Here is a 15549-nt window from a genome sequence, read left to right on the forward strand (position 1 = left end):
TAAAAATTTAAGTCCAGCTTTATCACCCTATAAAATTTTAGAATTCCTGGAGTGACATCTCAGACTCTATGCCACTGCTATACCAAAAGTAGCACACACCACATTTGGTGGGGTGTAAAGTAGAAGACAATGGATCTTCATCAAATATATGTGTGTGTATGGTAAGAATTATTTTACTTGTATGCTAATACATATGAATGTATACATATATACATATATAAACATACAAGGCTCAACCTGTAGCATGTTAGTAATCTCTTATACAAGGACTTGATAGCTCCAAGGTGAGATACAATTATCTTTATACACTTTCCGCTAGGAAATCTTTTTGGATCATTTTCATCAAATTATTCATAACAAGCAATACAAAATAAATTATTTAAGATCTGTCTTTGAGGCAGGCTTGGGTGGTGGTGGGAAAATTTGAAATAATGTTTGTGGGAAGGTGTAATGGTGGGGAACCAATGTTGGAATATTAAAGTAATAAGGTATTGTGAACAACTTTTTTTTTTTTTTTTTTTTGCTTTTTGGGTCACACCTGGCGATGCACAGGGGTTACTCCTGGCTCTGCACTCAGGAATTACCCCTGGCAGTGCTCAGGGGACCATATGGGATGCTGGGATTCGAACCCGGGTTGGCCGCGTGCAAGGCAAACGCCCTACCCGCTGTGCTATCACTCCAGCCCCCTGTGAACAACTTTTAAAAAAATGAAAGGTATTTTTACTCCTATCTCGCATAGGGATTTTATGTATTTTGAATAATTAATTAACATTTCATTTCCATTGAAAGTTCTATGCCTGATTAGGTGTTTTTCTTTCACATCTATAGAGATTTTTCTCACAATCTTTTCTCATTAATACAGACACGTAAGTAGTATGCACAACATAACATTTTCTAATATAAAGCCAATCTTCCCTTTCTTAGGGTAAAACATACTTTTATAGGCCTATTAAAATTTCCCCTTATTGTTTTCTTAAATTATCTTCACTCTTACTAAATTTAATACTATAGAATTTATCTATTTCATGTAAATTTTTAATGTATTAGTACAAAACAATACATAATATAAAATATTTTACATCTGTATTCTTATGAAAAGAAATACAGTTTTTCAAAATAACTTTATTAACTTATCATTGATGTATAATTATGTAAAATTTCAGTTTATCTTCACACATCTATATGTGTGTAGATGTCACGACATCCACAGTGGGAAAAGGAAACAGAAAGAGATATCTTTCACTTGTGGGATTCTATAAAAGTAGCATAAAACAACAGTTTGTCAAACTGGAACTGATGAAGATTTTGCCTGTAGAACTGAGGTTATATGGGAACAGGAGCTGAGAGGTCCTTGGGACACGGGTGGAAGAAAGTAAGCCTCTGGCAATGAGTGTATTATACAACATTACACAATATTGTACAAGTTAATTATGCCTTTTGTGCATGTAATGAAATGATGTATGCACAAAAAGTACAATTAGAAATATCAGGGGCTGGAGCGATAGCACAGCGGGTAGGGCGTTTGCCTTGCACGCGCCCAACCCAGGTTCGAATCCCAGCACCCCATATGGTCCCCTGAGCACCGCCAGGGGTAATTCCTGAGTGAAGAGCCAGGAGTAACCCCTGTGCATCGCCAGGTGTGACCCAAAAACCAAAAAAAAAAAGAAATATCATAAATCAGGGGCTGAAAAGATAATACAGTGAGTAAGGTGCTTGTCTTGCATGCAGCAGACCCGGGTTCAATCCCAGGTACCACATACAGTCCCCCAACTCCCACCAGGAGTTTTCCCTGCATGCTGCAGAGCCAGGAGTAAGCCCTGGGAGCAATGTGGTGTGGCCCAAATACAAAACAAACGAAGAAGAAAAATAAGAAAAAGAAATTTAAAAATGAAAGTACTCTACATCACAGTTCCTTAAATGGTAGAAAATGCTTTATGTTTGTCTGATTTTTCACAGACATTTTATACTTCATTTAATAGTGGCAGACTCAGACATCAACCAGATTAATACTGGGAAACTTGAACCTTTACACATCCAGAGAAACACTGTATGTTTTTATAAAAACATACAGTTTTATGATACTTGGGTTAAAATTTAAATTAATAAGTCTGTTAGAAAACATACCAATTTGAAAGTTGGGATTAAGGCGTGGGAGGGGTCCTTGGGACAGGAGTTTATCAGGAATTCATAAAAAATAGACAAAATAGACATCTTCTTAGATGTTTATAGTCCCTATACTTACTAACACCACCTATTTCTTTAGTTGTCATTTGTTTTCCTTGAAGTTGGATTGTGAACAATGGGTCTTGAAGCTCATGGACATGACTTTCATCTTGTTCTTCCTCCTGAGCTATATAGTGAATAATTCATGAGAAAACAAAAAGCATTTATTATGAAGCAACTGACTTTCAAATTTATAACAAGAAAATCATAAAATATTTTATGAAATTCATTAAAAATAGATATGATTTTATAAATATATTCAAAGTACCTTATTATTTCATTAATACTAGTACTTAATATGTCTAATATAACAATTCATTTTCCTGAGAATAAGTATATTTAAAATTAATTGCAGGTTAATATTGGCAATACACAAAACTAAACTTTCTACACACTCATTTGCATAAGATGGGCAGAAAAGTTATTTGTGATTAATATATTTACTAATATGTGTCTTGTCCCTTTGAGTGGATTTTGTTTCTTTATTTAAAATTGGGTCTCACATATTGAGTACTGATGCTTAGATATAAGATCTTCACTTGGCTTTTCAACCTGATCTATTTTTAGAAAAGCGTACTGACAGGGAAAAAAGATATATCATAGAAATATCAACTTTCAAATTTGCATGTTTCCATTATTAAATTTTAGCCCAAGTATATTTCGCCATTTTTCTAGAATTTTTGTACATAAATTAAAATTGATCATAGCATAGACATGGATAAGGTCATAGCATAAGAGTAAATTATAGGACTAGAAATATCTTGAAAATCATTTCCCCATAAGACCAAGAAAAGTTTTCAGAAATTAATAAAATTACCAATAGTTTTTTTCTCTTTAGATGGTTCTTGTTTTCTTACATCCACTTGGTTTTTCAACAATGAAGGTCGACGCTTAGACATCTTACTATCATCTGGCTTTTCATCTGGAGCAACTTAATTTAGGGGGAAAAGAGAAAAACACACATTCTGAAACTACTACCTTTCAAATTCATAGCATGGGCAGTAGAATTTTACCTCATTTTTTATAAAACATAACTAAATCAGCATGTGAAAATAAGCTCATATGATGATGACAATAGAAGTTTTAATGGATATGTTTCACATGGCCTCACTATTTTATTAATTACCAAATCATTAGCTCTGCTTTGTACTACTCTATTTGACCTAGCATGTTTAGTTATGAGCAAAAAGAAATTAAAGACTGGGATGTGAGAAAGATACAGAGCTAAGAATCTTTAGACACATTTCCCCAGGGACATGAGCTCCCAAAGCACATAGGGAACAAAGAGAAAGATAAACACGGTGAAACTATAAACTTTCAAATTTGTAACATGTGTATAATAGTCTCACATTTTCAATACATAATAGTTCAGTGGATATAATACTTCATTAGTTACAAAAGCATTATCTCAGCTTTTTACTATTTTTCCTAGAATGTTTATCACTGTATCGCTGTATCACTGTCATCCCATTGTTCATGATTTACTTGAACGGGTGCCAGTAACGTCTCCATTCATCTCAGCCCTGAGATTTTAGCAGCCTCTCCTTACTCATCTTTCCCAACAATTGGAGGCTTCTTTCAGGATCAGGGGAATGAGACCTGTTATTTTTACTGTTTTTGGCATACAAAAGTTAAAATCAATCATAGAATAAGACATGAGAAAAATGTCAGCTTTAGACAGATTATCCCAAGGAAATGTGAAAAGGGTCTTGTAGATACTATACTTATTAATATATAGTTCCCCTTTGGATGGTTTGTGTGCTTTTACTGGCACTTGCAACCTTGATGTAGGGTCTTGAATCTCAGATACCTGACCAGCCTTTCCATCCTGACCAACTCAAGCATTTAGGGAACATAAACAATCCTAAAGCCACATCACTGACTATATGAGAGTTTTAATGGGTAGGCGTTCATATTTCTTAATATTTCATTAGTTACACAAACATTATCTTAGGTTTGTACTAATAGTTTTCCTAGATTGTTTTACAGAATAAGTGATGAGCAAGATGTCAGACTAAAAAGCTTCAGACTTACCTCTCCAGGGTGATGTGTGGAAAGGGTGTCTGTACTGAATATACTTACTTGTAATTTTTTCCTTTTTAGATGTTCTGTGTTTCTCTACTGGCATTTGTATCTTTGATACAGAGTCTCGAATTTCAGGTGTCTGATATTCATCTGCCTTTACATCCTGATCAACTGAAGCATTCGGGGAAACAAAGAGAAAGGCACACATTGTGAACTCACCAGCATTTAAAATTAAAACAGCATACAACAGAATGTCCTTTCATTTAGTAAAACATAAACAATGATAAAGTCACATCACTGATTATATGAGAGTTTTAATGGGTAGGTATTCATATTTCTTAATATTTCATTAGTTACACAAACATTTCTGAGATTTGTACTAATACTTTTCCTAGTTTGTTTTACAGAATAAGTGATGAGCAACATGTCAGACTAAAAGGCTTTGGACCCTTATCACTATAGGGAGATGTGTCAAAAGGGTGTCTGTACTGATTATACTTACTAATAAATTTTTCCTCTTTGGATGATCTGCGTTTTTCTACTGGCATTTGTATCCTTGATACAGAATCTTGAATTTCAGGTGTCTCATATTCATCTGCCTTTTCATCTCGAGCAACTAAAGCATTTAGGGGCAATAGAGAAAGACATACATCGTGAAATCACTGACTTTCAGATCTGTAACATGTAGGATAGAACTAATTTAACAAAAACGTGACTAATTTAACATGATTTTACATATATGAAAATAGATGTAATGGGCATATGTTCACATTTCCTTAATGCTTTTTAATGATCTAAGCATCAAATCTGCTTTGTACTACTCAGCTTTTCCTGTAATTTTTTTTCACAGAGTAAGACTCGTGCAAGATGTGAATTATCAAGCTCTAGATACTTTTTCTCATGAACACATAAAAATTATGCCTGCAATTACTATACTTAATGGTATTTGTGTATTCTTTGGAAGATTTATTTGTCTTTATTGTCACTTGTGTCCTTACTATGGAGTCTTGAAGATCTAACATATGAACTTTATCTGGCTCATCATCAATGGCTATAGAAGGAAAAGAATCTTGATAAAGAAAACAGATCTACTGTGAAATCAGTGATTTTTAAATGAGTGTACATTAACATTTTACCTCAATTAATAAAATCAAAGTATATAACCATCATGCCAGGCATGGAATAATAATATGTTATAATATATATGAATTTAAATGTCTTTATATTTCATTAATAATTTATGCATCAAACATTTTTGTTTTTCCTAGAATTTTATACAAAAGCTAAAATAATCCATAACATAATACATGAGCAAAATTATGAATGAGGCATCTCAAGATATTCAGTTTCCCAAAAGGATATGGGAACAAGGTCTCAGTATTTACTATACTTTCTATTACCATGAATTCAAGCTTTTAATTTGCCGCAGATTACTACTGTGAAAGAATTTTCAGGTAAAATTACTGTAGCACTGTAGCTCTGCCCTCCCATTATTCATCGATTTGCACAAGCAGGCACCAGTGGAGCAATATCACAGCAGGTAGGGCATTTGCCTTGCATGCAGCTGGCCCAGTTTCAATTCCTCCACCCCTCTCGGAGACCCTGGCAAGCTACCGAGACTATCCCGCCCGTATGGCAGAGCCTGACAAGCTACCTGTGGCATATTCGATATGCCAAAAACAGTAACAACAAGTCTCACAGTGGAGACGTTACTGGTGCCCACTCAGCAAATTTATGAACAACGGACGACAGTGCTAGAGTGTTACTATTACTATATATTTCCTATGTGGATGTGCTTAATTTCATTACATACATTTGATATTTCAATTTTGAGTCTTGAAACTTACTATTCTGATGATCATCTGCTTCTTTATCCTGAGCTACAAAGTATTTAGGAGGAAAAAACACTGAAACCACTAACTTTCAAATGTATATAACACATATGCAATAGAATTTCAACTCATTTTTATAAAACTAACACAATGCCAAACATGTTAACGCAAAAGTTTTGATGATTATGTGTTCAAATTTTCTTATTATATTAATTACAAAGCATCAACTATGTTTTGTTCTACTCTATAGTCCTAGAATTTTTGTACGTAAGTTGAAATTGTAAACTAAGTCATGAGCAACATGTAGGACTAAGATGCTCTAGACATTCCTTTTCCCATAGAGACAAAAAATTGTGTCCTTAATCACTGTACTTACTGGTATGTATTTTCCCTCTGGAAGTTTTGTCTTTCATTAATGGCACCTGTGTCACTGATAAAACTTTTTGAAGCTCAAACATATGAGCTTCATCTGTTACTTCATCCTGGGCTACATGAGAAGAGTTTAGGTAAAGAAGGAAAAAAGCAAACAAGAGGTAACTTATGCAAGAGCAAACTAGAATTTCATCTAAAATTCATAAAATCAAATCATAATGAATAACCTTCATGTTACACATGAAGAACAAGTAGAGTTTTAATAGTCATGTGTTCAATTGCCTTAATATCTCATTGATTATCAAAGCATCAAATGTTATAGAAGATTAATTACTGAAGTCTCGATTTCTGTATTTCTTCAAATACTCTATAAAACTAAAACCACTCAGTGTATATACATAAATAAGATGAGGACAAGAGAGCTTGAGAAACTCATTTTCCCATGGAGATATAAAAGCATTTCCCTGTGAGTACTATACATACTTATATATATTTCTCCTTTGGATGGTCTGTGTGTCTTTACTTGTGCTGGCATCCTTGATACTGAATCCTGACTCTCAGGCACTTGGTATTCATCTACTTTTTCATCCTGAGCAACTAAAGCATTGAGATAAAAGGGAGAAATACATTCATTGTGAAACCACTTTCAACTTTATAACATGTACAATAAAATTTAATCTATTTTTATTAAGCATAATTAAAATTTCATAATATCACATACATGAAAGCAGAAGTGGTACTGGGTACATGTTCAAATTTCCTTTATCTTTAATTACTTATCCAAGAATCAATTCTGCTCTACATTATTCTATCTTAGATTGTTTATAGAATGACAGGAACATATGTAAGTTAAAAATCTTACTCATTTCCTCATGAAGACATGAGAAGGGTGTCTGTAATTACTATACTTACTAATATATAAATTCTCTTTGGATGGTTTGTGTTTCTTGAATGGCACTTGTGTCCTTGATATGAAGCTTGGATATTCATCTGCTTTTTTATCCTGAGCTACTAAAGTATTGAAAAGGAAACGAAAAAAACATACATCATAAAACCACACCTTTTTTTCAATATTATAGTTTTTTATTTGGAATTTGTGACAATTTTCATCACTTAAGGGTGTTCTTTTTTTTTCTTATTTTAGTGATCATGCTTTACAATTTTATTAATTACACGGTTCCATGCTCCAGTGTTCCAACCCCAAACCTACAACCTGAGAGACTGCTTCCTCTTGTCTTAGAGTAAGCCCCTGAAATCTTTTCCTTTATCTTACCATCTCCCAGCCATACATAGCAAACTCAGTTCTGTCAACTTGTTTAGTTACAAGAAGTGTTGTTCCTAACATTTTGGTTTGAAACTACATTTATTTTTATTTGATTTTAGGCACCATTTAAGGTTTACAGTATTAATAATGGTAGGGCTCGGTGCAAAACACACTCAACACCTCATTCTTCACCAGAGAGCCAGCTTCCCTTTGCCCTGACCCAGCGTCATCGCCCCTCACTCACCCTCCAACCCCTCCACAGTGACCTGCTTCTCATTGGAGACCAGGCCTCAGTTTCTCTTGCTTTGAGTATTTGTGGTTTCCTTACTATATTTATTTATATACCTCATCTCAGGGAGATTGTTTGAACTATATGTAAATGATGATTTAATTCTGGTGGATTTTTTTTAGTGTTTTTTTTAATTTATTTTTTAATTAGTGAGTCACAGTGAGGGTACAGTTACAGATTCACACAATTTTGTTCTTGGTATTCCCTCATGCAATGTTTAAGAGCCCATCCCTCCACCAGTGTCCATTCTCCACCACCAATGAACCCAGTATCCCTCCCACCCCCCAGTCTCACCCCCCAACCCCACCCCGCCTCTGTGGCGGGGCATTCCAATTTGATATCTCTTTCCTTTTGGGTGTTGTGGTTTGAGTGGTCATCCTGTTCAGTTTCTAGTCTACTTTCAGCATGCATCTCCTTTCCCTCGCAGGTTCTCCAATCACATATTACTTGGTGTTCCCCTCTCTATCTGGGATGACTTTCCCCCAGTGTGTGAGGCCAGCTTCCAAGCTATGGAGTCAACCTCCTAGTATTATATACTACCATTCTTAGGTATTAGTCTCTTACTCTGTTGTTCTATATTCCACAGATGAGCGTAATCTTTCTATGTCTGTCCCTCTCTTTCTGGCTCATTTCACTTAGCATGATACTTTCCATGTTGATCCACTTATATGCAAAGTTCATGACTTCATCCTTTCTAACAGCTGCATAGTATTTCATTGTATAGATATACCAAGGTTTCTTTAACCAGTCGTCTGTTCTCGGGCACTCGGGTTTTTTCCAGATTCTGGCTATTGTAAACAGTGCCGCGATGAACATATAAGTGCAGATGACATTTCGACTATACTTTTTTGTTTATCCAGGATATATTCCCAGAAGTGGGATAAAATCACACTTTTAAGTTTATAACATGTACACTAAATCATTTGCTATAAAAATAACTAAATATATATATAGCCAGACATAAGAAAATAGGATAGTTTTAAGGAATATGCATTCAATTTTCTGAACATTTTATAGGTTACCCAAGAATTAACTGTTTTTTACTATTCTGTTTCCCCTAGAAAGCTTTTATATATAAGTTAAAAATCAATCATAGAATAAGACAAGTGCAAGATAGAACACTAAGAAACATAAGACACTAGTAACTCCATGGAGATGTAAAAAGGGTGTTTGTAATTACTCTACTTTCTAATATATATTTCCTATTTGGAGGTTTGTATTTCCTGACAGGCATTTGTATCCTTATACTGAGTCTTGAAGATCAGGCACCTGATAATCAGCTGCTTCATCTTGATCTACTAAGATGTAGAAGCACCAATCCGGGGAATTTTTCCTTGTTGATTTTAGATTTTTGGAACACATCCAGGGGTGCTCAGAGATTACTCTTGGCAGGGCTCAGGGACAATATAGTGTACCTGGAATCTAACCTGGTCAGATATCCAAGGCAAATACTCTTCCATCTGGCCCTAAAACTACTAATTGCCATAAGTGTTACATATGTATGTAAAAGTTCACCTCTTTTTTTTATAAAACATAACTAAATTTACAGTCAAACATGAAGATAGAAACATTTTGAGGGATATGTGTTCAAATTTCCCTTATATTTCATTAACCACCCAAGAATTAACTCTGCTTTATACTACTCTATTTTCCTAAATATTTACACAGAAGTTAAATCAATCATAAAATAGACATGAGCTAGATGTAGAACTAAGATACTAATTACCCCCTTGGAAATGTATAAAAGGTGTCTATGATTAATGCACTTACAAAAATGCCTTTTTTCTTTGTATGGTTCATCTTTCTGGACTGGCACTTGTGTCCTGGAGACTGAGTCTTGGAGCTTAGGCATCCAACTTTCAACTGCTTCACCTTCAGCTATGAAAGTGTAAAGGGGAAAAAAGCAAACATCAAAGTTGACACTGGGGGCAGGATCAGTGCTAATCATATGTCAAAAATGATTATATGTCAAAATCCAATTATGAATAACTGTAAATCATGATGCTTTAATTTAAAAATATTTAAAGCAATCATAGTAAATCACTCATTTGAGGGGTGGTATTTGGTTTTTGGTTTGGGGATCTCATAGAGTGGTGCTCAAGACTCACTCCTGGCAGGCCTTAGGGAATCATATGTAGTGCCCAGGAATTAAACCTGGTCAGCTGCACCAGGCAAATACTCTAGCTGCCTTACTATCTCTCAGGTTCTGAAACTACTAATGCTTAAAATTATAACTATGTACAGTAAAATTCATTCCATTCTACGGAACTGGAGTGATAGCACAGCAGGTAGGGCATTTGTCTTGCACTCGGCCAACCCGGGTTCAAATCCCAGCATCCCATATGGTCCTCTGAGCACCACCAGGAGTAATTCCTGAGTGCAGAGCCAGGAGTAACTCCTGTGTGTCGCTGGGTGTGACCCAAAGAGCCAAAAAAAATTCATTCCATTCTTATAAAACATAACCAAATTTACAGTCACACTTAAAAATAGAAGCTTTTCAAAAATTTTCCTGAAGATTTCACTCATTATCCAGAAATCAACCCTGCTTTGATTTACTCTATTTTCCTAAATGTTTAGAAGTGAAAGCAAATCACAAAATAAGATAGACAAATGATGTAGAACAAAAATATTATTAGACCATGGAGGTGTGAAATAGGATTCTGTCATTAGTATACAGAGTTCATACACTTACAAATAGATATTTCCCCTTTAGAAGATTTCAGTGTCTGGAATGCCGCCTGTGTCCTTGAGACTGAGTCTTGAAGCACAAGCACCTCATATTCATCTTGAGCTACAAAACCATTTAGTGAAAGGACAAAAATCATACATTTTGAAATCAGATTTAAATAAAGATCATTTGTTTGTGTGCCTTGGGGTTTGGCTCATGCTCAGTGCTCACTGCTGTCAGATTCAGAACACCAGGCGTGCTACTAGAACTTGGTGGGCTGGGTAAGGCAAATACTCTACTTGCCATCCTGTCACTCTGCCCTTTAAACTAACTTCTATAATTATTATGTATGTACAGTAAAATGTACAGCAAAAGTACATGTAATTTTTATAAAAATATAATTAAATGTACATATTCAAGATTTCTAAATAGGGAAAATGCTCAAACATTCCCAGTATTTCATTAATTTCATTAATTATGCAAGCATTAACCCTACTTTGTACTACTCTACTTTCCTTAATGTTTATACATAACTGAAAATTAGTCATAAAATAAAAGCAAGATATAAAGCTAAGATACTCATACCCCATGAAGATGCAAAAAAACGATGTCTGTGGTTAGTATATTTACAAATAGAAATTTCCCCTGTGGATGGTTTGTGTTTCTGGACTCATATTTGTGTTTTTGAGACTGAGTCCTCAAGCTCAGGTAACCAATATTTATCTTGAGCTATGAAAGCATTAAGGGGAAAAGCAAAAAATATATATTTGAGGCCAAATTGGGGAGAAAGGGTATTGTTTCTCTTTGGGTTTTTGGGTCATACTCAGTGATGCTCAGTGCTGACTCCTGTGTCATACTGGGGATAAAATCGGTAATCTGGACAAAGAAAATACAGTAGCTCTGTTCCTGAAACTACAAAATTTCAAAGTTATATGCATCTGCAGTAAAATTTTATCTCATGTTTTTATAAAAAATAACTAAATGTACATAGTCAAGGAATTTTTTAAATGCGATATGTGTTCAAATTTCCTTTATATTTCATTAATTATCCAAGCATTAACTCAGTACTATTTTTCTGAGTGCTTATACAAATTTTAAAATCAATCATAGAATTAAACATTAAAAATATGTAGAACAAAAATCTCACAACCCCACGGAGAGGTGAAAAAGGTGTCTGTGGTTAGTATACTGACAAATATATATTTCCCTTTTAGGATGTTTAGGTTTTTGTACTTCTGTCCTTGAGACTGAGTCTTGAAACTCTGGGTCCTGATATTCATCTTGAGCTACAAAAGCAATTTGGGAGAAAATAAACATTTTGAAACCAAATTTGAGGGAGGGGCAGTTTATTGCTTGTGTTCCATTTTGGAGCCCTATCAGATGGTGTTCAGTGCTCATTCCTGTCAGACTCCGGTAACCATCTTGAAATACTAGGGAACAGACCTAGTGAGGTTGCCAGGGCTCATGCTCTCTCCACTCTACTGTTTTTCTGACCTGAAATTACTTTCAAATTATAATGTATGTAGAGTAAAATTTCATCTAATTTCTATAAAAACAGAATTAACATGAAAATAGAAGCTTTTAAAAGAGATGTGTTCAAACTTCCTTAATATTTCTTTAATTACCCAAGCATTAACTCTGCATTGCATTACTATTTGTCCTGAGTGTTCATGCAAAAATGGAAAACAGTCAGAAAAAAAAACCATGGGAAATAGGTAGAATGAAGATATCATTATCCAATGTAGGTGTGAAAAAACAGTTTTTGCATCTTGGTTATAGTACTGAGTGAAGCAATGAATAATGGTGTGCATACAAACTTTAAAATGAGTGTTTTAATGTCCTGGGGTAGGTGTTCAAAAATGGAATTGCTGGGGCATATGGCAGTTCAATTGTAAGTTCACCGAAAACTCTCTCTACTGTCCTATTTCCTGTACCAGACAGGAAAGTGGGAAAACTGCTGGAGAGAAGTTGAGACAGGTGGTGAAATTGGTGTTGAAATTTTATATGCCTAAATTTAACTATCAATAACTTTGTAAATCATAATTATTTAATTAAATTTAAAAAATTAACTGTGTCTAAGTATACTTACATATATAAAGTTCATCTTTGGGTGGTTTGTGTTTCTGGACATGTACTTGTGTCATTGAGACTGAATCTTGAAGCTCAGGAGCCTGATATTCATCTTGAACTACAAAAGCATTTAGGAAAAGAGAACAAAAAAATAAAAAAAAAAATGAAACCAAATTTGGGCAGGGAAAGGTGTTTGTTTGCTTGCCTGTGGGTGCAAGCCATTCCCAGAAGTGATCAGTGCTCACTCCTGTTAGACTCAGGGAACCATAAGTGGTACCACGGATCAAACCTGATGAGGTGGGCAGGGTACATACTCTCTCCACTATACTGTCCCTCTGTCCTAAAACTACTAACTTTCAAAATAATAATGTATGTACAGTTAAATTTCATCTCATTTTTATGAAACAAAACTAAACGTACATAGTCACATGTTAAAACTGACACTTTAAAATGGGGTAGTGTTCAAATTTCCTTAATATTTCATTAATTACCCAATCATTAACTCTGCTTTGTACTACTCTATTTCATTGTGACTTTACACATAAGTGAATACCAATCACAGGAAATAAGACATGAAAAATGTGTACGTACAACAAAGATCTCATAAAAAAAAGGTGTCTGTGGTTAGTACACTTACAAGTATATATTTCCCCTTTGGATGGTTTGCGTTTCAGAACTCGTACTTGTGTCCTTGAGACTGACGCCTGAAGCTCAGGATCCCGATGTTCATCTTGAGCTGTAACAGCAGTTAGGTAAAAAAAAACATTCTGAGAGGCCAGGGCATAGTAGAGCAGGTAAGGATTTTGTTTTAGTATAACTTACAAGTATGTATTTCCCCTTTGGATGGTTTGTGTTTCTGGACCTGTACTTGTGTCCTTGAGACTGAGTCTTGAAGTTTGAGATCCCGATGTTTATCTTGAGCTGTAATAGCATTTAGGGAAAAATAAACATTTTGAGGGACAGAGAGAATAATAAAGCAGGTAAGGAGCTTGCCTTAGCTTGCCTCAACACAGATTCGATCCCCGGCACTCCATATGTTTCTCCTGACGCCTCGAGAAGTGATCCCTGATCACAGATACAGGAATATGTCCTGAGCACCACCACCCAAAAAACGTTGAAATCAAACTTGGGCAGTGGGAGGGACAGTTGTTTGCTTGCTGTGGGTTTCAGCCATACCCAACATGTTCAGTGCTCACTCTTCTCAATCTAAGGGAACCATATGTGGTAATAAGGATCAAAGCTGGTGAACAGGGTAAGGGCAAATATTCTTTCCACTGTATTGGCTCTCTGACCCTGAGACTACTAACACCCAAAATTTTAAGGCATGTAGAGTAAAATTTCACCTCATTTTTATAAAACATAATTTAATTGACAGTCACACATTAAAAAAAAAAAAGAAGCGTTTTCCACTGACCAAGCAAGTGAAAACAGAGATAAATAAATGGGACTATCTCAAACTAAGAAGCTTCTGCACCTCAAAAGAAACAATGACAAAAATACAAAGACAATCTACAGAATGGAAAGGATATTTATGCAGTACCCATCCGATAAAGGGTTGATAACAAGGATATACAATGCACTGGTTGAACTCCACAAGAAGAAAACTGCCAATCCGATCAAAAAATGGAGTGATGAAATGAACAGAAACTTTCCCAAAGAAGAAATCCGAATGGCTGAGAGGCACATGAGAAAATGTTCCACATCACTAATCATCAGGGAGATGCAAATCAAAACAACAATGAGATATCATCTCACACCACAGAGACTGGCCCACATCCCAAAAAACAAAAGCAACTGGTGTTGGCGTGGATGTGGGGAGAAAGGGACTCTCCTTCACTGCTGGTGGGAATGCCAACTGGTTCAGCCCTTTTGGAAAACAATATGGATGATTCTCAAAAAGTTAGAAATTGAGCTTCCATTTGACCCAGCAATACCACTCCTGGGAATATATCCCGGAGAGGCAAAAAGGTATAGTAGAGATGACATCTGCATTTCCATGTTCATTGCTGCTCTGTTTACAATAGCCACAATATGGAAAAAACCAGAGTGCCCAAAAACAGATGATTGGCTAAAGAAACTCTGGTATATCTACACAATGGAATACTATGTAGCTGTCAGAAAACTTGAAGTCATGAAATTTGCATATAAGTGGATCAACATGGAAAGTATCATGCTGAGTGAAATGAGTCAGAAAGAAAGAGACAGACATAGAAAGTTGCACTCATATGTGGAATATAAAGTAGCTGAGAGGTATAAGCTTACAATGTTGCGATTTCTGGCAGATATTCCTCTGTACTTAGTTACTAAAATACTAAATACAGAAATCCAAAACTGTGCGGCTGCTAGTGTGGCCTCCTGACCTCATATCTCTTCATTCTCAGCAATGGAAAACAAATTACCAAATGCTTTCTTTTCAGCAGGTCGACTTTAGGGTGAAGAAACTCCAAATCAATAATATTGAATTTTTTGTTGAAATATTGAATGTAATCAAATTAAAGTGAAAGTAAAGTGAAATTTACCAGTTATACATGCGGGGTGGGGGACTGGGGAGGTGGGGGGAGGGGGGAGGTATACCGTGATTCTTGGTGGTGGAATATGTGCACTGGTGAAGGGATGGGTGTTTGAGCATTGTATAACTGAGACTTAAACCTGAAAGCTTTGTAACTTTCCACATGGTGATTCAATAAAAGAATAAAAAAAGAAGCGTTTTCAATGAGATATGTATTCAAATTTCACTAATATTTGATTAATTACATAAGCATTAATTCTGCTTTTTGCTACTCTATTTTCCTGAGTGTTTTTACAT

Source organism: Sorex araneus, chromosome 9, assembly GCF_027595985.1.
Source record: "Sorex araneus isolate mSorAra2 chromosome 9, mSorAra2.pri, whole genome shotgun sequence".
Classification (NCBI taxonomy): domain Eukaryota; kingdom Metazoa; phylum Chordata; class Mammalia; order Eulipotyphla; family Soricidae; genus Sorex; species Sorex araneus.